We start from the raw sequence: 27779 nt of genomic DNA on the forward strand, positions 1-27779 counted from the left end.
TCGTTATTGGGTGTGATGATGACCTACAGACTTTTCAATTCCCTGGTGGTCAATAGGCTATTTAAGCACACACTGCTTTTTTTTTATAGATTCACTAAAGAGCCTTTTAAAGCCAGTATAAGAAATAGTTCTTATCCCAATGCATAGAAAGCCCAGGCTTCTGCCCTAGCCCTCGTACCAACAAGCCATCCCCCAGCTCAGTCAACGCCTCTCCTCTCTCCGGGCTGCAGCTTTCCAAAATGAGAGACGTGATCTAGAAGATTTATTTTGAAGGGCACCTCCTTCACTGACACAGCTGAACAATATAAATGAAAAGCCATAAAACTTCTGCATTCGAGTAAGAAGAAGAAAGATATGATAACTAGGATTCTACTCAGTATTCAGAATTGAATGGCCTTCCAAGGAAGCTGCTTTCTTCCATACCAGCGCTCCAGTTCTATAAGGAGAGTAGGAGATGTGCCCATCTTCAAAACCCTCTAGGACCCTCTCAATCTGTGAGTCTCGACCCACTTGGCGAGGTCACCTAAGATCATTGAAAATCACAAGTGTTTACATTACCAAACAGACTAGTTACATTACAACTCATAATAGTCACAAAATTACAGTTACGCAATAACAACAAAAATGATTTTGTGGTTGGGGGTCACCATCAGAGGAGGAAATGTACCGAAGAATCGCAGCTTTAGTAGCCAGTGCACTGGGGGAAGTGGGTGGGAAAACCATTAAAGAACAAAAGGAATCTGGGCTTGCTGAGCTGAAGAAAAAATAGTGGCTGTCATAAATATTCCTGTCTAGCTTATGAAATAATAAACATTTACCCCTTGGGAAGTGTGTCAGTCCCATGGTGTGATGCCATGATCAGGTCTGAGCAAAAATAAGAACTTCCTCACTTTGAGCCTGGGACACCTGACAGGTCCTCAGGCTTCCCAGCGTTCACAGTGTTTAAAGTTACTTTTGTTTTGTTTTGAACACACACCACTGGGGCTCAGCTGTGCTATACAGGAACAGTACAGATGCATGAATGAAGATAGAAAGATGCAATTTGGTCATTCACGCACCGAGAATTCCCTGGAAAGGGAATGATCTTATACAACCCTTTGTACTCAAACCTATGAGCATCCTACAAAAGAATCATAAATTTAAGATAATGACTTGATAATGAGGAAGTTACAAACTAAGTTATTTGTATTCATAACAAATGATTGAAGAAAAATTATCTCATAGTAATATTAGTAAGAACGGATAACCTTTTTTAATCATATAATTGTTTATTTATTTCCTGGCATGTACCTAATGAGACTCAGGCATTTCCACCTGTGCCTCCTCTCATCCCCACTCCCTCTCCTGCTGAATCCCTTCTTCCCAGTAACTCGACTCTATATTACAGTTTCATTTTTATAACTATTGAATTTCTTCACTGACAATTTAATACCTATATACCATTCATTCTGATTACTCTAACCATCCCAACACTCTAGTCATCCTCCCACTCATATTTGAAAAACATCTCTTCATCGCATTCAGTGGAATGGGACTGGAGTGGGCAATGCCATCAACTGAACCTGCAGAAATTGAGTGACTTGCCCAAACTCAATGAGCCACCAAATTGCAGACCTAGACCTTCAACTTCCAATTTGCATAATGACAAGTGCTATCACGTATTCTTCTCCGTTTATTTGCCTAATTTCTTTTTATTTTCTTGAACAATCCATTCAAATGGGAAATGAATTGCTTACATGTCTGAATCCTGGTTTCTTTACATAAAAGATTGGAGTCTTGACAGTGCTTTTCTCACAGGGTAGAATAGTCATGAGACTTAAGTAAGACAGAATGGAAGTCCTTGGACATGAGTCCTGGATTTTCAAGAGCAGTTAGTTAGTAGGGACTAATAATACAGACAATTATTATTGTCCTGCAATGATTATAGACTAGCAGCTGCTTCAATCTAAAAAGGAAGGAGATCTTGATCAAGATGTATCGGTTGCTGATGGAAGAACATATTTCACTCCTTGACTTTGGCCCATAATTCAATATCTACTGCTATGTCTCCAATCTGGTTGCTTTGTCCTGGAAATGAAGACCCATCCGTAGGTTGCCCTCCGAGAAAAAAGAAACAGAGAGAAAGTCTAAGCATCACTCCCAGGGAAAGGGTAGATCTGTGGCTGGGTCTCACCAGCCCTTGTCATTAAACTGAAGGATCTAAATTCATTGTTCCTTGGTGACTGGAGCAGATATGATATTTCTTGCAGAGTTAAAGTCTTTAGAGTTCTGTTGGCCACCACTAAGTCCCCAAATCTTACCTTGGCTCTCATCTGCTTGCTTCCAGCCAGCTTTCCATTTGTGTTATTTGGCTGAGCAGTTACATTAGAATATAACTAGGTTTTGTTCCAGAGACTGGAATGTGAATATTATCATAATGCCTTTAGACCTAGAAGCATTTCTTAATGGGAGACTGAAGCTTGGCAGTTGCTAAGAGGTGTGCATGGCTCCCATAGGCCTGCTCTAAATTAGCACCCTGTGTGTTTCATGAATTTGGCTTGCAGTAGATAATTTGACTGGAATAATCACTAAAGGTTGGGAGATCTAATTCAACCCCCCCCCAAAAAAAAACCACAAAACATTTCAACAAGGTCTTTGGAAAACAGAAGAATCCCTGCCCACAACTCATTTTCTAAAACACCATGTTTTCTTTTTGCCAACTTTGTGGTTTTGTAATGACTTAGATCATAATATGACCCAAAGTCTTGGGAGTTAAAGGGTTAGTCCTCCGAATGGCACTAATATAAAATGATGGGACTCTGACCTCGTAGGTCGCAATGAATATCCTAGTAAGAGCACCAGTGGAAGGGGAAGCCCTGGGTCCTGCTAAGACTGAACCCCTAGTGAACTAGACTGTTGGGGAGAGGGCAGCAAGGGGGGGAGGGTTGGGAGGGGAACACCCATAAGGAAGGGGAGGGGGGAGGGGGATGTTTGCCCGGAAACCGGGAAAGGGAATAACATTCGAAATGTATATAAGAAATACTCAAGTTAATAATAAAAAAAAATAAAATAAAATAAAATAAAATGATGGGGCCTTTCACAGGTGTTTCTACAGAAGTACACACAGCCCATACTCATGATCCTCCGGGGCTTCCAGCACTAATTCTTCAAAGGGGTGGGAATGCACCCTTGTGTTACTTCAGAAGCCACAAAAGTAAAAATACCCCATCCCAAATGGGAGCAATAGGGAAGAAAATAGTAAGGGACAGCAATATGATGGGGAAATGACAATGTCTGGGGCCTCTAATTAAGGAGGAAGATTAATACAGAAGGAAAAGGATGGAAAAATAAAAGTAAAGATGTCTGAAAATTTCATAAGAATAACACTACTAACTATCTAAAAAACTATAATAGATATAAATCACTATATTAATAAATAGCTTAAGTGAAATTTTATCAAATGGTAATGCTTTCTCTAAGAGCCATAAACTGTCCAGTAAAAACCCCAACATCAGGCATGCAAACAGTGTTTTGAGTAAGGGTTATCCAAGAGACACATAAAACACTACAATTCTCTGAGTCATAGGTACAAGAGTTGTATTGTAAATATATCTTTTGGGACTGGGCTCCACAACTCTGTTGTGCTATTACCCTTGGTTGCCTCCCACCTCAGAGGTAAGTCCTTATTATTGAATACCATGTACTTTAAAGATAGGATTCAAAGGCCCTGAGCTGGTACTGGCCTGAATGCCTCTTCTCAGAATAATAGCTTTCATGGTAATAGAAGGCCCTGTGCAAGCTTCGAAATGAGGAAAGCAACCAATAGTCCTACTCAGCTGTGACGTAATCCACAACAATAACCAGCATAGCACAGTAACGTTCAGGGTGCGGTAGTGGCACAGTAACGTTCAGGGTGCGGTAGTGGCATACATATGTTGGTGGTAACCAACAACTCTATAATTAGATGTAAACCTGCACAACAAGAGGAAAATCATGTCTTGTCCTGGAAACACAGCCAACTTCCCAGCACTAGTGAAGTTATAGATCTCGAAAGAAAACTTACTAACACCACTTTACTAATCCAGTATAATCCCTATGTACATTTTAAATATGTATTGTTATACCTACAGGTAAGTGCAGTCCTCACACCTCTTCAAGGAAACTTCTCTTTAAGACAGATGGAGACTATTATAGGAAACCACAACCAATAATAATAAAATAAAAAAAAAACTCTTTACCTATGGCTCAGAGAACATTGCAGAAGACAGGTGAAAGATTGTAGGTATTAGAGGAACATCAAGTTTCCTGTGAGATTGTGTCTCTGATGAATGTCAGAAGCTATATACATAAAGTCTCTTCAATACTACTTCCTAAATATAAGCTTCTGGGTCAACATATAAGGTACTACCCACATTTAGCATACTTCCAACTTCAAATATCTTTAATGATGAAAAGCTTCCACAGGTGTGATTGAAGGTGTCCCTTCATTGATTCTAAATCTAGTAAACGTGACAACCAAGCTTAATTAACTATCACATCATGGAATCAAGAGCTCACACTTGTGTATGCAGGTGATCCTCGGGCACAGGCATTTCTCTTAGAAAAATTCTAATGCACTAAGTTTTGGTCTGTGCTAAGAGAAGTTGCATTGTGAATGTTAGAAGCTGTGAACAAGAAATTGGAAAGTTTAAAGCTGAATCCTGGACATGTTCTTTCACAGGAGACTTTTGTTGTTATTTTGTTGGTTATAGAGGTGGGGCGATGGGTATTTTACTTTGTATAGTTTTTGTGATATTTAGGGTAGAGCCTGGGCTTTATAGGCGTGAATACCAGCACTGAGCTACACCACCAGCCCTATTTTCTGTTTTTATGACTCAATTTCCTTGAGCATGCCTCTTCCTCAAAAAGATGTGTGTGTGGAGTCCCTCCTTGGACTGAGAGTGGAACAAGCAAGAGAATGGATGTGGACCCTAAATCATGGTGAAAGTCTGGATGTGATTCAAAATCCACTGTGCTGTGCCAATGTTCTACAATGATAAAGCATCACATCCTAGAGGGATGTTCTCAAAGGAGGTAAAACATTCTATCCTGTAGAGGTGGTCCTTAAAACCCAGGGAGTAGACACGTCAATAGTGTCAACAGCTCCTGAAATTGACCACACTAAATCCATCCTTTCCCAAGCTTGTATAAACTGTAAAGATAGCTGACCCTCAGACAAGCCAGGCTGCCTAAAAGGAGCAGAGGCCAGCAGCACTTCCTAGAAAAGGCTCAGCCCAACTGAGTTACTTGCAAAAATATTCTCCACCTGTTGTGCTGCCTGTCGGTTACACAGTGCACTCCAGGCTTCTGGTTTTCATGCATTAGGGTGGTTTTGGTGATGCCAATATCTTTGGCACATTTCTGTTCCATCAATAATCCTTCACCCATATTCTTGTGAACCGCAATAAAACTCACTGGTTCACCAGATTAGACCTTGGTGGATTGGTGGATCCTTACTTCAGTCTGACATTGGCTCCCTATCAACTGGAAGCAGACATTTGTTCATCCCTCCCCAGGAAGAATGGCTCATTTAAAAGCTAGGTATAAAATTAAAGGGAGTCCTAAGTTCTAGCTTTCAAGTGAACTCAAGATTTAGTAGCACTCCTTAAACTTGAAATTCTAAAACTTATTCTGAGAATGTGAAGAAACCTCTATACCCCATACATGGCATGCTACCCGACTTTCAGGAGACTTGAGGAATCTCTCCATCCACTTGATTTCAGAATTGTGCTCTCTTCCTGATTTGATTCTTCTGTCCTTTCTTTGTGCCCAAAAGGATAGGTCTGTATTGATTTTTCCTAGATTCTGCTTATGTATACATCATGTTGACAGTTTATGTAATCCAATAAATGCCTCCTCTCTAGCTTCAGAATTAATTATAGAAATAATGAAAGGCTGAGGATGTGTAGATTAGATGATACAAAGCTTACCTAAAATGCATGAAACATTGGGTTCAATTCCCAGTGCCTCCTAAAACACAGCCTGACATCACATGCCTGTAATCCTAGCATTCAGGTGGTAGAGGCAGAAGGATCAAAAGTTCAAAGTTATCCTCAGCTACAAAGTAAATTCAAGACCATCCTGAGCCGGGTGAGACAATGTTCCAGAAAAATAGAAGTTCAACGGAGGAAAGATATAAGTCATATAGATGAAGATCAAATGTCATCTTTATTAGCAACAAAGCTATTTGATATGGCTTACAATGTGTAAACGATGTAGGCCCTAATACTCCTTAGCTCCATACTGGACCATGGGCCCGAACATGGAAGAAAGCTACTAAGCCGGAAGGGCACAGCCTCTCATTTGAGTTCACACCTGTGCAATGCCCAGGGGGAAGAGACTCCTGACAGGGTTCCTCCTGCTTAGGACTTTTGATACATCCTCTCTACCTGAACAAAGAACGTGTACAATAACATACATTTTTATCTATCTATCTATCTATCTGTCTGTCTGTCTGTCTGTCTGTCTGTCTATCTATCTCTCTGTCTATCATCTATATGTTTATCACTTACCCATCATCTATCTATCATCTATCTCTCTATCTCTCTATCCCTATCCATCCCTATCTCCATCTCCATCTCCATCTCCATCCCTATCTCTATCGCTTCCTCAATAAGGAGCTTCTTTGACTTCTTGATGGAAGAAAAGGCCTGGAGCACAAGAGCAAGACTATTTGTAGTAAATTCTTCCGTATTAGAGGGCTCAGACATAAAAGCATTTACTCTAAGGAAGCATCTTCTACCCTCCCTTTCCATTCACTTGTTCAATTATGGAACAGATATACACAGAGCTTCTAACAGACTGCCAATTACTGTGCTTATTGGGGGAATGAAATAATGGAATGAATCCTGGAGCATCTGTCAGGAGGATGAGAAACAGACAAAACCATTAACCCCACTAATAGCACGTGTTCCACACTGTCCTAAGCAATGAATAAAGGCAGTGAGATGCTGTGAATATATATAACAGGTATCTTGACAAAAATCAGCAACAGACAATTTACAGGTAGTACCCTAGAAGACCGGAAAGGTCTAAGTTTATAACTTAGCTCCTCTCTTTCTCACTCTACCATGTTGAATATCCACTTAGTCCTAGAGTTTATTAATCGCCACCTCTGTCCTGTCTCTGAATCAGTGAATTCTTAAATCTCAAACCTCACATGTGACATGCTGACCTTTCATGAGACATTTACCAGTATGATGACTTGACTAGTACCTAGTGTTCTCCTAGAATCATTCTGCCAACGTCATGTAACAAGAAGATGGTAGGATCCTTCAGAGACCATTGAATTATTCAGGTCCTAAGTAGATCTTCATTCCATAGGTAAACCAGAATATAAGCACAGAGAAGCACCACATAAACTAGTGATGCTGAGAGACACAGCTATTTCATAATTAACACAAATGATGATGAATATGGCAAGCTATTGAATTATCCATAATTATGAAGTTAAATAACATAAGAAATGAACTGGGAATTACTGTAGTTTGGATCTTGAAAGTTCCCCCAAAAGGCTGTATGGTAAAGGCCTGGTCCCCAGGGTGGCACTCTTGATGATGCAAATTCACAATAGGGAGCTTTATGAAATGCTATGAGTCTTTGAAGAAGGCTGGTTTCTAAAATAATATTACTGGATTCTTGCCCCCTTTCTTCTTTTGGTCTCCTTTGGTTTCGTGGTGAAGTTTGTTCCACAGCCTGAGCTCCCGGATGTCATTGCTATCCTACACCTCACCAAAACTTGGAAAGAAATGACTCTACCTGATCATGGAATAAAATTTCTGACACTATGAATCAAACTACGTTTTTTTTCCTCGTATTTTGTTGTAATGACAGAAAGCAAACACAAAATTATTTTTATGCCAATAGAGGAATAAAATTTAGAATTGTAAAACCAATGGGTGATATAGATAAAAAGCAGAATCAACGCATGGATATAGCACCTGACTTTGAACTTCATCAAAAATATTAATTATTAATCATAACTCTAAAAATGATGCATATGTGAATACATAAAAGAAGTTCAAACTGCTTTGCCCCCACCTCCTGTGAATGACAGAATGAAAGTTAACAGAGAACAAAGGAGCCCTGTCCAATTTGGGATGAATCATAGAAATGAGCAGCCCCATAATTTACAACCAGAAAAAACAAACACAGTGAATGGGCTGGATGGCTATATGTCCAGTATGTTTATTAGGACTCAGGATGGAACCTTATAAAAACACATTGGAGGTAGCATTGGACCATGGGGAACTTCCAAGAAGAAAGGGGATCTGTGGGACAGACTACGTTTCAAGATTTAAAAAAAATTTTTTTAAATAAAAAAGGAAAACTGACTTGGCAATTAAGATTTAGCTTCATGTAGTCCTGTTCAGTTTCATTTGATTAGACAGTGTGTTATGACATAAACTTGTATTTGAACACTTAGTCTCCAGTTGGTGGTGCTGTTTGAGAAGGTTATGTAACCTTTAAAGAGCCAGAGCCCTGTTAGAACAGCCAGCCTCAACCTATATAGGTCTTGACCTCTTTCGCAGTTGCATATCAGATATCCTACATATCAGATATTTATATTATAATTCATAACAGAAGCAAAACTACAGTGATGAACCAGCAACAAAAATAATTTTATGGTTGAGGGTCACCACAACATGAGATGTATTAAAGGTCACAGTATTGGGAAGGTTGTGAACCACTGTGTTAGAAGGGTTGTTGAAATGCCAACCAACCAGAACTTCCAGGGACTAAGCCACTACCCAAAGACTATACGTGGACTGACCCTGGGCTCCAACTGCATAGGTACCAATAAATAGCCTAGGGGCACCAGTGGAAGGGGAAGTGACTGAAACCCCAGTGAACAGGATTGTTGGGAAGAGGACCATAATGGGGGGAAGATGGGGAGGAGAACACCCATATAGAAGGGGAGGGAGATGGGTTTCGGGGATGTTGGCCTGGAAACCCGGAAAGGGAATAACATTTGAAATGTAAATAAAAAATACCCAATTTAATAAAGATGGGGGGAAAAAGGTTGTTGAATCTTTAGAGTCCAGCCCCATTTCCTGTTCACTTTCTGCTGTTTGAGAACAGATACAATATCTTATCATCAAGTCTTCCCTGCCTGTTGTCCTGTGTTACACCCTTCCACATCGTGATCTATATCCCACTAGAATCATAAGCCAAAAGAAATCATCCATCCCTTTTCACTTAAGTGGCTTTTATCAGAGTATTTCCCCCACAGAAATGAGAAAATAATGAAGACACAGTGTTAATTGCTGTGCCCTTTCCAAAAACCTTTGAATTCTACATTCCCACAATTGCATCTGCAATATTTTTAAAAGACAAGTTCGGTTGTATCAGCCTCATGCATATAATCTGAGGAGATAATGGGAAAGGGCATATTGTCAAAGATAAAGAGCCTACATACAAACAAGCCTTGTGCCACAGTAGAGGAACAAAGAGAGAAAATGGCATTAATTAAGCATACATCAGTATTCACAACTGTATCCAAAGCAATAAGAACACTGCTTTTCTCTTTGCCTCTCAGTATGAAACTACAGATCCATGGGAAATGGTGGAGAGGATATAGCAGCAAGGAGTAGAAAGGAAATCTGGTCAAAACCACAAAGAATTAGCTGAAAACTGATTTTAGACCAGTACCCAAAGATACATAGAATTCCAAATTTCACACCCTTTGCTATCAAAGGGTTCTCATCTCTCACGGAGATTTCCTACTGTAGCTCCATAGACAAGTTCTTAGCTTGGGAACTAGCTGAGAGAATGTAGTTTATAGCCCCCTCAATACCACCAACTCAGCCATTACTCAGAAGTCACAACTGGGATGGGTTGCACCCCTAAGATATAGTGGGTTTTGAAAACAGAGTAGAGCTCACTGATCAAACAGCTGGGCTATTTTATAACTAGGGAATAAAAATGCCTATCACCTCCCTCCAGGAGACATCAGAAGTGTGTATGCTACTATATATCTTTCATATTATAACTTGAATCTGTTTTACTAGCTGAAAACACCAGTAGGTGTCAGTTTACTGATCACAGAACTAACCATGAGTTCGTGTATTCTCCATCAAACTCCTATGGTTTAGAAGGCAGAGCAACACCTTAATGTATGTAGACTTTGGCATGCTCCCAGAGCTGAAGGTCTCCCAGAATCTCCAGGAAATACCATACAATCCAGGCAACTAAACACTGTCTTTCCATGCTGGTCAGGACTTGGTAAACCTGAGACCTGCCATATTGTACTACAGTGTATTTTGTCGTGATCCACGTCTTCGTTGTGAGACATTGTTTTTGTTCTTTCGGTCTCCCGTTAGGAGCCTCTGCTGTCACGGCCACTGGTTTGGAAATTTGGGGACCGAATATGCAGGATGCTCTATATGTCTGAAAAGGATGCCCTCCACATCCCGTTTTTAGGCGCCTCTTTGCTGTGAAAGGCAGCAGACTAGAGAGCAGACAGCAGTAAACATCAAGTTGCTGAATAGGGAATGGCGGACACAGGGAAGGGAGGAAGTGAAAGAAAGCCTAAAAAAACAAACACAAATCAAGAGCCAAATCAAGACAAGCTGGCAAGGAAAATGAACTTTAATAGGATGAGTCTTTGGAAATAAACAGCTTGAGACTGAATTCACTGCAGATTAAATTAAAATCATAGAAATTTCTGAAAAGTATTCAGAATGCTTGAAATCACGCATTAATGCCTTTGTTATCAGAAGTTTACTCCTTGGGGAGGAAGGGGAAGAAGGGAGCAGCTGGGAAGGAGACATGGAGAAGGGGGAAGGGAAAAGGCACCAGCACCACAGCAGTGTGCACCCTGCGGCTGGAGGGTCTTCCTCGGGATTCTCACTCAGAAGAGTGATGATAAGGAGTCTTAAAGCCCAGTGGCCAGTGTCTGAGGTGGCGAGCTGCAGCAGGAGGCAGATGTTCTGAAAGCACAGAAATGACTTGTCTCATTCCTTCTGTATAGAGAGCTTTGCATTCAAGAGCACTCTCCCAGGAAGCTCAAGGCAGTTTATGAAATTTAGTTCTGATTCCCTGCTAGGCTGGCCACAGTGAAGGATTGCTCATAGAGAATATTCTGGGTTGGCAGGCAGCAACCTTGTTGAAAACCTTGCCTAGTACCTATTTACTCTCCTTCCTTGACTTTCCAAAGGAAAGCCCTCTTTGTGATTGGAGGGTAGGTAAACGACACTATAGGGTGGCAGCAAGGATTTTATAAAGAAGAAAGAGAAACGGCTTTCTTGTTTTCTTCCTATTCAGTCTTGTGGTTTCAGAAGAGGTCTTAGTCACAACAAAGTATCGAATGTGAACTTGCACAAAATGAGAGGGGGAAATTTTGAAAAAGAGCAAACACCATGAAACTGAAAATCCCTACAGATTAAAGCATAGATTCAACCAATCATGGACCAGAATGGGTATTAATTATCTACGTTAAACACGACTATATGCTTTCTTGTCATTGTTCCTTAAATAACAAAAAGAAGACAACTGTCTATATATTATCTGCCCTGCCTTGTGTTCTATAAATAACTTAGAGGTATTTTAAAGCATTCTGGGGAATGGGTACATGCTAATGTAACCACTATGTCATTTTGTGGGGAGTTAGCTGTCCATTGGATTTGGATCTCCTATATTTAAGTCTGTCTAAATTGCTTGAACTGCCAATTTGACACCACCTAGAACTACCTGAGGAGAGAAAAAGGAGTCTCTTCTGAGTAATTATATCAAGTTGATCTGTGAACTTGGATGAGATTGTCTTAATTTCTTAACTGAGTTTTGGAGAACCCAGCATTCTGTGGATAACATCATATTCTGTACAGGGCTCAGGATTATACAAGAAACCTAGCTGTGGTGGTTTAAATAGGAATGTCTCTCATAGACTCACATGTTTGAACACTTAGTCCATAGGGAGTAGCACTATTAGGAGGTGTGGCCTTGTTGGAGTAGGTGTGGCTATGTTTAAGGAAGTGAATCACTAGAGGGTAGCCTTTGAGGTCTCAGAAATTCAAGCCAGTTCACTTCCTGCTTCCTGTCCTCTGAATGAACAATTCTCAGTTCCTTCTTAAGCCCCATGTCTACCTGAATGCTACCATGCTTTTTACCATGATGATCATGTTCCAAACCTCAGAAATTGTAAGCCAGCCCCAATTAAATGTTGTCCTTTCTAGGAGTTGCCACGGTCATGGTGTCTCTTCCCTGTACAAGAATCCCTAACTAAGACACTAGCTAAGCATGAGACAATAGTGAGCATTCCTCCATGGTTTCTGCCTTCAAGTTTCTCTTTAACTTCTGGCCCTAACTTCCCTTAGCAATGATGGACTGTGACTTGGAAATATAAACCAAATGAACCCTCTTTTCTCCAAGTCACTTTTGATCAGTGTTCAATGATAGCAGCAGAAGGGAAACTAGATCAGAGTTTTAGAACCAATACCTCATAGACACCAAGGAAAACCTATGTGCCAGTGAGGCTCGGCCTTCAGCCTCTAATGTACAGGCCACCTCTTTCTCTGATCTACGTGCCTGGCGCAACCTCTTTAACCTGCGTTTGGACCTCATTGTCAGCTAGCTGGCTTCTGGGTTCAGAGAGATCAAATGCCTGGAGAGGGGGAGTGTTTCTTCTCCCAGCTCCCTCCCTGCAGTGTGAGTAGCTGTTCACTCCACGGCCAAAAATCCTCTCAGGAACCCAGTTGGAATTGTCTTTGTCTTTTGAACCTTGTGTAGTTGTGATGGCTTTTGTCTTTTTGCCCAGGGTTCACACTGTTGCAAATACCTCATCGCTCACCGCCCCTGATACCAGTCAGCTACCTATAAACATTCTAGTCATTAATCACTCAAGCAGCTCCAAGTGGCTCTCTGTTTCCTGTCATGACTCTGAAGAAGTGACCTGGGTATATCTAAGCCTTGGGTTACATAACAAAATGTCATAGACTAGGTGGCTTATAAACAATGGAAATTTATTTCTCACGTTTCTAGGAGGTGGGAATTCTAAGACCAGTGCAGAGACATATTTATTGTCTGCTGAAGGCTCCTTTTCAGTTCATGATTTCTCTCTGTGTCTTCACACAGTGGAAAAAGCAAAGGAGTGTTCTGGTGTCCCCTTCATAGACACTGATGTGGTTTGAATATTCCTGGCAGGTTCACATATATGAACAGTTTGCCACACTGGTGAAACTATTTGGAACAGTTGTAGAACCTTTAAGGAGTTCAGTCTCACTGGAAGACATGGGTCACTGGGAGGAGGGCCTTGAGGTTTACAACTTGGTCCTGTCTACTCTGCTTTCTACTTCCTGTCCAGCTGAGGGGTGAGCAAGGAAAGGGTGTTAGGATGCATCCTGTCTTAGCTGTGAAGCCACATATTCCTGTCTTCTCTGTTACGATAGACTGTATCCCTTCAGTTCTGAGCCAAGATAAACCCTTCCTCAAAGTTGCTTCTTGTATTTGGTTACAGAGTGATGAGAAAATTAATACAGACACTAATCGCATCCATAAGGTCTTGCTCCCATCACCTAGTAACCACCTAATATCCCACCTGCTACTCCACCATGCATGCTTCAGCACATGGATTGAAGAAAGGGGGATGGGCACAAAATTCAGTCCATAGCAGTGTGCTTTAATCTTCCTATCAGAGTTGTGAGAATAGAATACCCTATAATGTTCATCTTTTAGAGACCAAAGAAGAGGAGAAACTCATGGTATAGAAATCAACTACAACAGTATCTGCTCCAGGATGTAATGTTTAGTCTTGCTCTATATTTAACTGAAGGAGATGGGGAGAGAAAATAAGGAAGAAAGTTGAGAAAGACATGGAAGCCACTATGAAATTCTTGAGATAATCAAGTACAACCTGTCTGCAGAGAGCAGGGCATGGGGGCAGGGAGGATGTAAAAGCAAGATAAGCAGGAAGTATGGGAGATTCTGCACCAGGATTTTTATAAGGACCAGGAGCAAAGATCAAAAACCTTTATGCAACCTTCCCTACCAGAGAGCCTACCCTGTGTCAGCAGGGACACAAAGCTGTGCAGGAGGGGACAGCTAATTCATTCTAAGATATTACTGGAGACATACAGCCCAAAGCATGGTAAGGTGAACTTGGAAAGTTCCCTTTGGCAGAACAGATAATGGCCGCTCTGGGATGAAGGAACCAATTTGAACTCAACCCAAGCAGCTTGCAGAGTTCACCTACAGGCAAAATGTCAAATATTCATAATTAGTAAGATAATTTAATTAAAGTGTTCAGCAAATCTAGTTAGAATGTAGTCTGTAGCATCCTGAGCGATTCCTTCTCATGCTCACTGGATGGTTTTAAAAATCTTTCTTTTAAGAACTAAAGAAACTGATATTTGATCTTGAAAATATTTGATGATAGACATATCTGGCCAGCTATCTGTTTGTTTAATAAACCCAGGTAGAGAGATAATCTGCTCAGTTATTTGGTCCAGTGAAGTGAAAGGATGTGGAATTTACCCCAGAAAACATAATTATTGGAAGGAAGAAGGAAGGAGAGAGAGGGGAAGGGAGGAAGAAAGGGAGGGAGGAATGGAAAAAAGGGGGAAAGGAAAAATAGAGCAAGAAGTCTTAAATATCTCCTGTGCCAATTTCCTTTACTTTTCTCATTTTACAGAATACTAACCAGAGGTCTGGACAGAATTAGAGATTCTTAGCATCTCACAGATCCCCAGCCCATGTGCATTTCCCAAATGTTCCTGTCTGGATAGCATAGCCTAAGTTTATGTCTGTGAAGGTATAAATAAGAATATTCCCCATAGGCTCAGATATTTGAATGCTTTGTCACTAGGGATTGGCATTACTTGGGAGGGATTAGGAAGTGTGGCTTTTTTAGAATACATGTGGCATTACTGGAGGAAATGTGAAAGGGTCTTGCTTGCCCCAACACCTGCCACCATGTTCCCTACCAGGGTAATAATGGACTAAACCTCTGAAACTGTGAGCAAACCCCTAACTAAATGTTTTCTTTCGTAAGAGTTGCCTTGGCCATGGTGTCTCTTTAGAGCCATAGAAGAGTGACTGAGACAGCATCTAACTCTGGATCCACTTCTCTAGAGAATCACCAGATAGGTAGGCTCTTAAAACTATGCACAGTCTGAAGGGATATTCACATTCACTTGGTTTACATTGCCATGTGAGCGTATCGTTAACACTTCTTAAGAGTGGGTTGACTGAAAATACAAAAAGTCACAGATTCATAACGAAGTCACCAGTACAGCTTCCTTTGGACTTCAACCCACAGGACAATGTCAAGATCTTAGTTTAAACCAGGCCCCTTTCTTTGAGGAAATCCTGTTAATTAAGGTCAAAGTCTATTATGATTGGATAGCTCATCTGAGCTCGGTGCAAAATGGAGGATTCCCTTTACCAGCAGGGCTTCCCCTTCTCTGACCTTGTCTGGGGTTTTCCAACTCCCATACCCTCTGCCTGAGAAAGGTAGAGTAGCCCTTGGCAGACCTATAAGTTCAGCCCCCACCCCTACACCCCACCCACACACACACACACACACACACACACACACACACCCCACATGCGGGCACGCATGCAGAAGAACCTGCCCAACAAGTAACTGGTATTCCCATAATGACTCTTCATGCAAATGAGGTATTCACAGAACTTTTAAAAAATTAGCCAATAACTTTCATTTATCCTGAAAACTCCTTTCCACTCTCCAAAGTCCATATATTACCCTGGTACACCCCAACTAAAGTGTATGCATACAAGTCCACCCAAGGTATACACACAAGCTATGATCATCTAAAAGAGCCATTTCATTGAAGACCATTGGAGAAGACCTTTGTCTAGAAGCTGTAACACTAAGAACCTCAGAGAAGACCTTACCACTCCCCCTACCCTTGACTAGACAGGGATCCTGAAGAACCCCACCCACTCCACTCCATCCTTCAACCCAGTGTACAGTGACATCTGCACACCCTAAGAGGGAGGAAACAGAAGACATGGAACCACAGCTGGATCCCAACAAACGTACCACAACCTTCCTTGAAATGATTCAACCAACTTGCTTATTATAAGAGTAGAGATTGTTCTGTGAGACAGAGTAACATTTAATAGGTCATCATCACATTTTATGAAAACAGTTTTCAAAGAGGACATGGACAAAGGAAGTCATTCTCACTAAAACAATTACAATGGTCTTAGATTTAGAACATTTTCCAATGGTCTATGTGGTCAAGGGCTAGCCCTCATCAAGTCATATTGAGCAAAGGCAGGAGCTATTAGGAAGCCTTTAGATCACAGGGGATGTGGCCTTGAAGTGTTTCGTGGTACCTGACCTATTCTCCTAATAGCTTGTTTGACAGTCATGAGATCAGGATTTTCTTTGCCATGTGATCTCACTGTGATGTGATACTAAAGGCCCAAAGGCATAGGTCCAACCTACCACAGACTGAAACACTAAAGCTCTGAGCCAAAATAAAACCTTGCTGTGTATAAGCTGATTACCATGGGTATTTTCTATACTAAGGAAATGCTGTCTAACCTAATTGATTTCTCTCTGGCCAGTTTCTTGGACCTCTGTCATTTATGGTGGTATCTCCGATCTTCAAGGACTCCTTCATTCTTGAGTCTTAGAAGGTAATGCATTTGCTCCATGTGCTCTGACTATATCCTGTTACCACTGAGACAGTAGTTAGGTTGATCTATTCATATTGACATAATGGTATAATGGATAATCTTCACACTGTAAGTAAAGCACTTGGGTGTTCCTCAAACACACAGAACCACTTTGGAGAGACATACATCACTTTGCACTTGTCAACAAAGTAGTTAGTCTCAGGCCTGGAATACTAGTGTATTTTTTGCCAGAAAAAAAAAAAACAGCTAATTGAGCCAGGTGTCTATCAGATCTGGAGCAGAGGTTCTGGTAATGATACAAGAGCTTTACTGGCAGGGTTCAGGATGGGAGACCCAGTAGACACTGGTGGTAGCATAGAGGTCAAGGATCTGACTGGAGAGTGAGGTAATGGTTGGGGTGAATGATTCTGAAATGACTCTGGAATACAGAAATAAATCCAATGGAAAGAAGATTCTGGTAAATAATGTAAACTAGTAATTCAAGGGCTATTCTCCCTCTGCCCCACAAAGTCACAGTTGGGATTACTTAAAACACAAAATGATCATGGATAACTTTATAGAACATGGAAGCAAGTTCTGGGAAATTTGTACATATCACATGTTTTTCCCTTTGTTGTAAAAACAATTTTTATTGTTATGTGTATGCATGTGCATCTGAATAAGTTTCTGTATATCAAGTGTATACAAGAAACCATAGAGGCTTCCCAAAACATCTTACCTCATCCCCTACCCTAAACCTCTACCTTCCAGGAGTTAGCCAGAGGAAGAACATGTCCCCTGAAAATAAATTGTACACAGTCTGACAATTTGTCAGCCGACCTCTATTTCCAGACTGAGCCCAGGCAATGAAACAGGGCAGGACCATACTTTCACAAGGTCTGTTCAGTTCAGAAGGCCTCTTGCCCTCTTAAACCTAAATCTCATGTCAGGACCCTCATGGACTTAGGGAAAGTATGGGTCACTAGGCCTTTTCGTTCCTCTTCCCAACATGGCAACATCTCCTTTCTCTATTTAAGAAAAGAAAGAAAGAAAAAAAAAAACACAGAAGCCAAAAGATAGTATCTGACCCTGTGGTTGACTAAACAACACAAGCTGACTTAAGCTTCACTAAGCTTTCTTAAGCTGTTTCTGTGAGGCTGAGGTCATTCAGACAGGCATTGAGTATTAGAGGCTATGCATTGGCGAATGAAGACCACAGAACAAAACAAGTTTTTATGGACACCAGCTATGGAATGAACAAGTCTAAGACAAGAAACTTTAAAAACATTTTTGGCCCCTCTTGTGTTGAGTGGATTAACACTTTACCTCCAAAATATAAATCAGAGCTAATTATAACTATTTAATACCATGGCAGCAAGAATCAGGTCATATGAAGTAGTGTTCATAAACAATAAAGCACTAAGTTATGCAAATATTGTGAATAATTGTTTCTTTCACTTCTGTAATTTTCAGAAGTCTTTACTAAGCAAATCATCATGAAAACTTACAGTCAATATTTCTTGATATGGCATAGGCATTCTGACAACTGTCATCAGCTCCAAAACAAATTTACCTTCTACTCCAAAATAACCACATAAAAATAAATAAAAACACACCTAAAAACATATTCTGGGTAGCCATACCAGTGCTATACAAACTCAGGTCGTCTGACACAATGTTGTAAATGGTTATTCCATTCTTAACAACAGACAAGATATAGCCACTGCTGAATACTATGCCAGCTACGCATTTTATCTCAACAAAAAATTGACCCTAGAGTCTCTGACTGCTTCTCTGACTGGTGAGAAACATCCTTTTCAGATATTCCCAGGCTCTGGCTTGAGATTCCCAAGATCATTCATCAGACTAGGGTCTATGACACAGCAGCCCATCGGTGTGGCAGACTTAATCTGTCAAGTTTCAAAAGACCTAAACAGGGGTTTAAGTGCCTCATAAATCCAAAGCTTAACAGGCCCTACTGTTTATAGTTACCAAGTTACTGCTATCACCGCTCATCACAGTATCGCACTGAGATATAAGCTTATTCCTCCATAAGGAGCTTACATATTCCGGATCCTCAGGGAACAAAAGCCCTCTAATTTGCCTAACAAGCTGGCTTTACTCCTATCTGAGTGGTTAAGAACCAGTTTACCTATATTTTTGAGCAACACTAAACACTTAAATAAAATACAAATTTAGGAGTTCAAAGAAATCACTAGATGCCACATATATACAAAAGGAGGAAAGACCTGCCTGTGGTCCATTGTTTTTATTGCCTCAGCCTGGACTCAGGATTAGAGGGTATCTATAGCATCTAGGCAAGGCTACTCTCATGACAGTGGAAAGTGATTCCCAGCAGTGAGACTCTGTAGCTTTTGCACCCCCAAAACATACACAGACTTTAGGCTGGTAATTTCCCAAGTTAAGATATAAGGGATTCACTTGTATCATCCACAGTCATGGGTATTGCTTCTACCTCCTTGGTGTTATTTCAAATTTTGTCCCCTGGACTATTTCCTGTCACAGCTCAAGCGGTGAGAAGCATCTGATCAGGACTGGAAATACGACTTTCTCTTACCTGAAACAGTTTGCTTCTAATTCAACCATAATAGAAAACAACCCCTATTTGTGTCTTAGGAACGGCCATAAAATTATATCCAATTTACTGTATATTGTAAACAAAAAAGACTTGGACAATAACCCTAAGCATCAGCAATATTATTTCCTTCCAAAGGGAGATAATCCTAATAATGTGTGTAAAAATTTTTTTTATTAACAGGCTAAAAAGTAATTTACTCTTCTCCCACCAGCCCCCACCTTGTGAGGTCGTAATCAACAGAATTTTATAAAATTCTCTCGAACAGCAGGGGAAAAAAATGTTAGTCGTTATCCCGGCCCCACAAAAGCAAATAAAGCAAGCACTCAATTAGCCAAATTCTCAGTTGTGTTGTGGGTCTGTGTAAATAATCAGATTGATCATTGCTGCAAAGTCTCAGAGCCCAGCAGAAGATGAGCATTTCAGCAAAGCAAAGAGAGGGACGAACTGGGGTTCAAGGAGCTGTCTTAGGAGCTGCACCACTAGAAATAAAGCCAGCCCAAGGGGACAGGGTACCACAGTGACTCAGGCTGTTCTTTTAGGCCACTCAACCAAGGAGTAAGGGAGCTAAAACCACCCTAAGCTCAGGAATGAGTGTCTTTGTAGATTCACCCACAGCTCCATTCTCTCAACAAAACTCATGTCCATAAGCTGTCTGTGTGCCTTCATTTCAAACAGGCCATGACGCCTAACAGAAAAGCAAAATGTTCCCAACCTACCTACCCTGAAGGCACTGTGTAGCTCAGCCCAGCTGCAAGTGGCCCAGTTTTCTGGGATGTGACACCTTGTCCTTCTGTAGTGTACCTTCCTGCAGCCACAGGCTAAATGAAATGCCTACCATGGCTACCAGTACCCTGGAGAGTCAGGTTATTGTTCACCCGTAACACACACACACACACACACACACACACACACACACACACACACACACACACACACGACACTGCTTCCCTCCCTCCATACCTGAGAACTCTAAGAAGCTCACAGAGCTGTTGAGAAGTTTGTATCAGGAAGCAGCTCTAGACACCTATCTTGTTCCCTAATTACAGGAAGTTTGTGGAAGTGGTTCCTCACTCCTGTTGTTTAGGGAGTAACATCAATTGTTGTGTGTTTGTTTGGCCTGCAAAACCTTGTCTGTCTGCCACTACTAGGATAGCTCATAAGCCTCACACATTAACAGTTCTCTGCATCACCTGGATTCTCAGGTAACACTTCGATGCCTTCAGCTGAGCTGTTCCCAGGGCGTTAACTCTGGCATCTTCCTAACTGCCTCCAACCACAAAGATTCTCTCAATGGCTGCACACTAATGGGACAATGAGCTACAGACTCAAGTCTGACTCACAACACTTTTCACAGTGCCTGATTTTATGTGAATGAATGTCTATGATAAGCAAGCTCCGTTTATTAAGGAAACTTGACATTAAGGATGTCTACTTCATCTGCCTTTCCTGTCTCCCTTTCCTTTTCCCCTTTGTCTCTTTCTATAAGAAATTTCAACTCAGCTATCAAAAACAATGACTTCGTGAAATTCATAGGCAAATGGAATGAACTAGAAAATAGCATCCTGAGTGAGGTTACTCAATCAGAGAAAAACACACTTGGTATGCACTCATTGATAAGTGGATATTAGCCAAAAAGCTCAAATTACCCAAGATGCAATCTACAGACCACAGGAAGCTCAAGAAGAAGGATGACCAAAATGCAGATGCTCCCACTCCTTCTTAAAAGGGGGAAAAATATTCATAGGAGGGGATATGGAAGCAAAGTTTAGAGCAGCGACTCAAGGAATGGCCTTTCAGAGCCTGACACACATGTGGCCCATATATATATATACAATCACCAAAACTAGATAAGATTGATGAAGCTAAAAAGTGCATGCTGAAAGGGACTGGATATAGATCTCTCCTGAGAGACACATCCAGAGCATGTCCAATACAGAGGTCAATGCTAGCAGCAAACCACCAGACAGAGAATAGGACCCCCTTGAGGGGAATTAGAGGAAGTATTGAAAGAGGTGAAGGAACCTGCAACCCCATAAAAATAACAGTGCCAACCAACCAGAGCTTCCAGGGACTAAACCACTCCCGAAAGACTATACATGGACTGACCCAGGACTCCAACTGCATATGTAGCAGAGAACAGCCTTGTTGGGGCACCAGTGGAAGGGAAAGCCCTTGGTCTTGCCAAGGTTGGACTCCCAGTGCAGGGGAATATGGGGAAGGGCAATAAGGGGGATGTATGGGGGAATACCCATATGGGGGAGGTGGAGGGGAGGGAATGGGAGCTTATAGACAGGAAACCGGGAAGGGGAATAACCTTTGAAATGTAAGTAAAGAAATATATAATAAAAAAATTTAAAAAAAAGAAATTTCCAAATTGATAGAGTAAAACCGCTGAAACATGTTTGAACGTGAGCTGTTTCTCCATAGGCTCCAATGTTTGAACACTTGGTCCCTAGCTGGGTACTAATAAGGTAGATTATGGAACATTTAAGAAGTAGAGCCTTGATAGAAGAAGTGGGTCATGGAGGAGGGCATGGAACTGTTTTATAGCCCAGCATTACTTCCTGTTTTCTCTCAGTTTTCAGAGTGCAGATGCAATGTGGCTACACAAGCTCTCTGTTCCTTCTGTAATGCCTTTCCCACTATGATGACCTATACTCCTCTGGAAATGAAAGCAAAGCAAAGCTTTTCTCCCTTAAGTTGCTTTCGTCAGGGGTCTTTTATCACAACAAGGAAGTACCTAAGGCAAGGCAGAATAAAAGAAAGAATTACACAACAACTTGAGTAAAAGTAAAATGTAGGCTAGAAATAGAAAAGTGAATAGAGCTGGCACAGAGATTGTCTCACTTCTCTTTAAGGAATCGAGGACAGTCTATAGAGATGCTAAGGGCGATCTTTAGATTGGGCAACAAATGGTTAAAAAGCATATGAATTGAGAGTCCTAGTGGTAGGACTGTCTAACAAGTCAGAACAGAGTGGGCAGATGAGGAAAGATGGACAGACTGGGTCAAACAGAAAGCTCAAAGATTAGAGGCCCCGGATGGAGGGGAACAGATGCTAAGAAAGGCCATGTCTCTGGGAGAGTTGGGCGGCTGTGCTCAGATCTCTAACATAAGTAAGATGGAGGATGTGTACTGGGTCACAGGGTGGAGAGGAATCACACAACCAAGGCTTTCGATGTTTTACATAGATCTTAATCACCAGCATTTCAGGACTAAGTCAGAGGAAGCGCATTGGTACTAGACCTAAAGAGCAGTGCTGACCCATGATGAGGACGTACTGGTCTCTGTGTGGCTACAAATAAGTGTCAGAATGTTCCAGTATGGTGTCCATTGTCTGCCTGTTACCTTTTTTTATGCTTTCACCCAGAAGCTACCCATAGCTTTCCCACCACACATGCTGGTACAATTCTCCATTGCAGTTGATATTATCTCTTCCTTTAACAGACTACAGATTCCGCCTTCTGTTTGGTCCTTTGAAAGCCGTTATCCAAAGGCTCACCATTGCCTTTGGAGTCTGACCCCTAATTTCCAGCTGATGGCAGGTACTCTTGGATCATTTAAGAAACTTGCTGAAACGCTGAATCTCAAGCATTAACCCGGCAAGCACCAGGAGGCTGAGAACAAGGGCATGCTCTATAGATACTTCTATCAGAAGATAGCATGCCATGTAGCTGGCAATATGAAGAGATGAGACAGGCCATTTGAGAGTAGCCCAAGATCCTTCCCTATGATAAGAATGAGCACAGTTCATGTTGGCAAAGTAAAAACTTTGATTGAAGTACAATCAAGTCTATTAAAAGCCTCATTTGTACTCAACTAAACTGATAACTCAGAATTAAACTAGAAAGTTAGGAGAGCATGCTCTAGAATTTCAGCCACTCCAGTCCTGGGGATTCTCTGCTACATCTTTGCTCTCTCACTAGGGAGTGAGGATTCTTGGCTCAGGAGATCCAAGCTTTCGGAAGCAGCTCCTGGCTCTTACAGAGGAGAACCTGCTGCCAAGACAGAGTAGGTCATTTGCTCAAGTCACAGGGCATCTGAGGAACCGACTCAGAGTGCCCTCTTGACCCTCTCACTCACTCTCTCCATTACCATGTGGTCCTTTCAGGAGAATAAGATTCAGTCCTGGCGAAATGCCTTTTCTTCCCAAGTAATTTAGCCTCAGTAATGTTTTCCATTATTACTGGACATAAATACTGCTCACAGAGTTCACTCAGTTAGTGCCATGAAAACTTACTTATGGCCTTGCATATTAGTCTGTAATACAGTGCTGTGGAGAAATCTTAAATATTCTGACAATGTCTTATTGAAGATATTTCATACACTTACAACTTGGTCGCAATTTATTAGGACAGTAACATCTCCACTCCCCAAGCATGACAACTCTGTATTGTATATTAATTTCCAAGTAGCTATTGTCTGTCTACACTAACGACCTCTTAAAATGATTGCTAAGCACAATCATTTAACTTTATAATGCCACAAGACATTTAAAATAAACCAATCCTTAAATCAGGATTTGACTGTGAATTCTAATTTGTGATTTAGGAAAAATAGCGTAATAGAATTCTCCCTCCTCTCCTTTCAGTACATGTAAGCCCTCTTTTCACAAATTTGTTAACTGTATCCTTAAAATCTAAGAGAGAAAAAAAGTTTTGTGAACACCTGAGTTTCCAATGGGAAAGTGAGTGATAATGTCTGGTGGGGTTTATGCGCAATGGCAGAGAGGTGGAAAGAGGCAAGAACCCAGAGAGAACTTTCCAGGTACTTCTACTGTTCATGCACATGTTCAGACCTGGTGAAGCACAGTGCACAGGGCTTCTAACTATGCTTTTCAATATTTGCATTACATTTTAAACGTTCTTCCAATCACATCCTGCAGCCAATGAGTAGCAGCATCTGCACAAAAACAATGTAAACTTCTGGCACACATACATATGGCTAGTACACCCACATGCACATACACACATGCATATGTACAGACACAGAACATGTTTACATACATATATACATACATGCACATGTACACAAAATAACAGTTGCTCAAACTGAGAAAACAATTAGCTTAAGCAAAGCAATATTGATTCCAAATCAGGGTTTAAAATGCAATTGCAGAAATTAGGAATTGCTGGTTTTTCTATAAAGAATACTGGCAGACAAAAAGTGTAAGTGCAACTATAGAAGATTTGGATGGCATAGTTAATAAGTATATCCTAATAACCTATTTAGAGCCTATGAATATCTGTAGTATACACATTAGTTTCAGATGCAAAAAAACTGTTATTAGAGTTGACACTGTGTTAACTTTACAATACAAAACGAGCCTCGAGAATTGCAAAGATAAACATTATTCTACGTATGAAATTAAAGAGGGGAAGTATACATCAATACTGATTATGGCATAATAGTATACTCCTGTAATCTTAACACTAAAAAGTCAAAACCTCAAAGACTCTGGAGACATGGTGGGGTCAAGGCCATCTTCAGCTGTGAAGCAAAGCTCTGCTGCTGGGGAAGGAGACCAGGATGTGGCTTAGTGGTAGATGCTGAATAGCAAGCATAAGGCTGTGAGTTTAATCTCCAGCTCAAGAGAGAGCATCGGTAGGGAAAATCTCTTCCACTCATGGAAGGAAGGAAGGAAGGAAGGAAGGAAGGAAGGAAGGAAGGAAGGAAGGAAGGAAGGAAAAGATTAATTAGTAACAAAAAATAGAAATAGATGTTCTAAAACTTAAAATACTTATTAGCAACACATTTTAAGTAGGCCATGGTTCAAAAAGAAATCACAAAACTATAAAACTATTTTGAGTCAAATTATAATTAAATAAAAGGCTTATGAAATGCCAGAATTTATAGCCTTAACTATGCCTATTGAAATAAAGCAAACTAATAGTCAGTGGTCTAATTATCCATCTCCAGAAGTTAGAAAAAAAGACATAAAGTCAAATCTAAGGACAGTAAAAGATAATAAATATCAAAAGTAGCAGAGATTAATAAAATATAAAACAAAATAATAGGGAAAATTTGTCAAGCTGTGATTCTTTCTAGAAACACAATAGATGGCCCCTTAATAAAAAGAATCAGGAAAAAAGAAAGAATACAAACACCAACATGGGAAGTTTTTAAAGATACACTACTCTAGTTTGGACAGGAAGAAATTTAATAAACAAGAAAGATGTACTAAATGTCAGTACATAAAAATAAATCTGAAATTTTGGAAGAAATCGACAAGTTCCTTGAAAAGAACACTGACCATGTCTTTGGGTTACTATTGCTGTGATGAAACATCATGACCATAAAAAGCAAATTAAGGAGAAGAGAAAAGATTTGGCTTAGGCATCCACATCATAGTCCATCACTGAAGGAAGTCAGGACAGGAAATCAAATGGGCAAGAACTGAGGAAGGAGCTGAGGCAGAGGCCATGCAGGGGTGCTGCTTACTGGCTTGTTCGATCTGCTTTCTTACAGATTCCAAGACCACTTACAATGGACTGGTCCTCCCCCATCAATCACTAATAAAGAAACTGCCATATAGACTTGCCTGTAGCCCCATCTTTTCAACTGTGGTTCCGTCCTCTCAGATAACTCTAGTTTGGGTCAAGGGGACATAAAATTATTCAGCACAGACCATGCAGCTATAAGAAGAAATGAGAAATCTCACTGATACATATTTATTTTAGGACTGGTAACTTAGAGTAAGATATTCTTCTATAATATTTTAAATTTCAGAACAAGATAACTTCCTGGTGTTTTTAAACACTTCAGGAGGAAATGAGTAACAATAATACTACACACCTTTTATCAGACGAGTAGGACAGAAAGATTTCTCAAGCTATCCTAACATTAATTAATATAAAAAAAGTCAACAGCACACAAAACCTTTTCAAGGAAAACTGGGTCGTTTCCCTGATTATAAAGTCTCATAAAAGTGCTAGGATCAGAGGTTTTCTTTAGCTGAAGTATCCAAATGCATCAAACACCACATTCAGCAGGAAATACTGACAATTTTCTCCTGGGGCTGCAACTGATGCAAAACTCCCACTGCTACCATTTTCGCTGTTTTCTATTGTTGATCCTACTGTACACAGTAACGTTGGCAAAAGAAGCTCGAGACAGAAGACATGGCAAAGACGTAAAACAAGTCTCTGTTCTGCGTTCAGTTGTGTACAGGGAAGACTATAATCATCAACAGATAAACTATTAGAATTACTGGGTATATTGTATACCTCATATTAGCAATGATTAGATATTTTAATTCTTTGCAAGCAGAAACCGTTGAACTGAGAACGGGACGCCCACTGGAGGAATTAGAGAAAGGATTGAAAGAACTGAAGGGGCTTGCAACCCCATAAGAACAACAATGCCAACCAACCAGAGCTCCCCAGGGACTAAGCCACTACATAAAGACTATACATGGACTGACCCAGGGCTCCAGCTGAATATGCAGAAGAGGATGGTCTTGTTGGGGCACCAGTGGAAGGAGAAGCCCTTAGTCCTGCCAAGGTTGGACCCCCAGTGAAAGGATGTCGGGGACGGCAGTAAGGGGGTGTGGATGGCAAGGGTAACACCCTTATAGAAGAATGGGAGGGGGAGGGGATAGGGGTCTTATGGACAGAAAACCAGGAAAGGGAATAACACTTGACATGTAAATAAAAAATATCCAATAAAAAAAGAAATTTGAATTTTTAAAAATACATTACAAAAAGTATCTTCAATGAGAATAAAACCATCTAAGGATATACAGCAACATTCATGTGATATGTCTATACTGGAAACTGTAACATAAAGACCAATTAAAGAGAAATAGGGGACAGATTCAGTGTTTTCTACTGCATACTGCTCCTTCAGAGGATGAGGGTTTGGTTCTTAGCATCCACACTGAGTGCTTTCTTCCTTGGGAATCCACATGCATGTGTGCAGATCACAAACAGACACACTCAAACTGAAGAAAACATGTATGGATAAATACTAACATGTGCATAAATACACCTTGGTAATTGGAAGATTCTGTTGTAAAGTTTTCAAAGCTTTCCCAAATTATTAGAGTTAAGTCACTTGTGAGGGAGTAAATGAACATGGAGGATATGCATTGAGTAAAATTATCTGAGCACAGAGCGATAGACAGCACATGAACTCGCTCATATCTTAACATGTTAATCTCATACGAATAGAGAAAATAGTGGATAGAGAGGCTTTGATGGGTGGGGAGGGACAAGAAGAAGTTTGTCAAGGCTACAAAATGAGCTCTGAAGCTCTGCTGTACGATCGAGTGTCTTAGTGACAATAATGTACGCCTAAGTATAGTGGGAAGAGAAGGTCATGAATGTCCTCACCATAAAAAATAGTAAATGAGCTGACTGATGCTCTAATTATCCTGATTTATTCATTTTCCATGTATAGAACATTACTTATACCCTATAAAATGTATGGTTATTAAGTGTCGATTTAACATAGATATTTATTACTATATAAATCCTGGCACATTCCCAGGAGAGGAAAGGCCAATTAATCAATTTCAACTATGCTACAACTGTACTTAAGCACATTGCATGATTCAGTCATGTGATCAATAGGAAGAT

The sequence above is a fragment of the Rattus rattus genome, chromosome 7, assembly GCF_011064425.1.
Source record: "Rattus rattus isolate New Zealand chromosome 7, Rrattus_CSIRO_v1, whole genome shotgun sequence".
NCBI lineage: Eukaryota > Metazoa > Chordata > Mammalia > Rodentia > Muridae > Rattus > Rattus rattus.